Here is a 2,054-nt window from a genome sequence, read left to right on the forward strand (position 1 = left end):
GATCCGCTCGCCGCCGCCGCCAACCCCGCCGGAGCCGCCGCCGACCCCGCCGGACCTCGCTGAGGTAGCCGCTCGCCGCCGCCAGTTTTCGTTAGAAAGCTGTCGGTTTTTTTCGAAACCCTAGGTCGTTTTTTTATTAGATCGGTTTTTCCGTCAGTTTATTTATTTTAGCGGACGTTCGTCGGTACGTTCGTTTTAATGAACGTTGTTCGTTCGTTAGTCACAGACAGTGAACGTTCGTTCGTTAGCCTGTTCGTCAGTTTTTCGTTTTCCAAGGTTTTTCCGTGATTATTCTCGATCGCGATTTCTGCCCTAATCTTCGATCTAGTGTATCTTTTCGCTCGTTTATCCAAATCAGGTGAAACAAGCGCCTAAATCTTTGCCTCGAAGCCCTCTTTCTGTTTAACCAACTTGAAAAAGATTTTGGTACTGTAAAATTTGACTGTAGTCCAGATTAGTAATCGGATCTTGTTTCTTTCGCAGTTTGAGTTTCGTTGCTCCATTTGATTCGATTCTTTTTGCAAACCGGAGTTCTTAAGTTGAACTTTCTGGTTAGATCTTCTTATTTGGGTTTTACCCATGCACCTTTGCTTGATTGCTTATGTATGCTATTGTTTGTTTGTGATAGAATTCCCAGAGTGCGAAGCGTGCTACTACGAGTCTCTAGGATTTGCAGATCGTCAGCAAGGCAAGTAACACATTGATCATACCCCTTTATTACCCAGTTTTTATGCATTAGTTTCAACCCTCACACATTGCATGAGTAGGATCTCTTAACATATGGGTTTGGGAAGTAGATGATGAGGTAGAACCTATTGCCTTTTATTATCAAACCCTTGGGAGTTACTTCTACATTATGCCTATTGCCATGCTATGCTCGTAGACGTGGATTGGGTTTGAGTGTATCCATGACAGATGTGAGTATATTAATTAATGGTTCAACTTAAGGTGGCAACTTTAATACACATCTGGGTGGATTGCTTGTGGGCACCTGGAGAATCCAGTGTTGTCCTAGGATATCCCGGAGGACCCGTGTGATCATCCTACGGTCCGCCACCCAGGCTCAAAGGGATCATAAGATTATTCATGCTAGAAACTTACGTGTGCAGCCACAAGCCATTATGGTCTCTGGCATAGTTGAGTATGTTGCATGACCTCTTCCAGTGGTAGGCTAGCAGATGTAGGGGATGTAGGTTGGTACTGTCTACCGAGGGTTAGAGTTAATGCTTCTAAAAGACTGTGTCTCGGTCATCCGTTTCTCAAACACCATGCAGTGTGAGAAATCCAACGGAGGAGATCGAGTCTTGTGGGGAAAAGTGCGCAAACCTCTGCAGAGTGTATAAACTAATCATGGTTAGCCGTGTCCCCGGTTATGGACATCTTGAGTATCGGGTACTTGAATTATTGATTTGATCCCATCACTCTAAATTAAATTTTTGGGTTCTTAATGATTATTTTAATGGGGATTGAGTTGGAGGAACCTTCTCAATGATGTTTCAACCACCATGATAGTTAAATAAAATTTATGCCTTTGTTGTAGGAAAAAATTGGCTTTTCGCAAAAACATATAACCTTAGAGCCTCCACCAGCCAAGTATGCATGTAGTGATAGCATTTATCTGTTCATTGCTCTACTGCGTTATATTGCCAGCATATTCCATGTGCTGACCCATTCTCGGGCTGCAACGTATCATGTTGCATACTTTTCAGATGAGGAGTAAGGTTCGCTAGGCCGTTGTCATGCACTCAGCTATGCCGTTGGAGTTGATGGACTCACTTTATCTTCCAAGCCTTCCGCTGTTATCTTATTTAGATGGCCTTAAGCCATATTTACTATAATAAGTTCTCTTGTGAGACATTCGATGTAATAAGTGTGTGATTGCTACTCTGTTATAAATCCATTCGAGTATTGTGTGTGTCAGCATTACCGATCCAGGGATGACACTGAAGCACAGAGACTTGACCGTCTGAGGTCGGGTCGCTACAAGATGGTATCAGAGCACACGCTGAATGTAGGACACGACCACTAAGAAAAAGCCATAGGTCACTCTTCTC

Source organism: Triticum aestivum, chromosome 5D (genome assembly GCF_018294505.1).
Source record: "Triticum aestivum cultivar Chinese Spring chromosome 5D, IWGSC CS RefSeq v2.1, whole genome shotgun sequence".
NCBI classification, from domain to species: Eukaryota; Viridiplantae; Streptophyta; class Magnoliopsida; order Poales; family Poaceae; genus Triticum; species Triticum aestivum.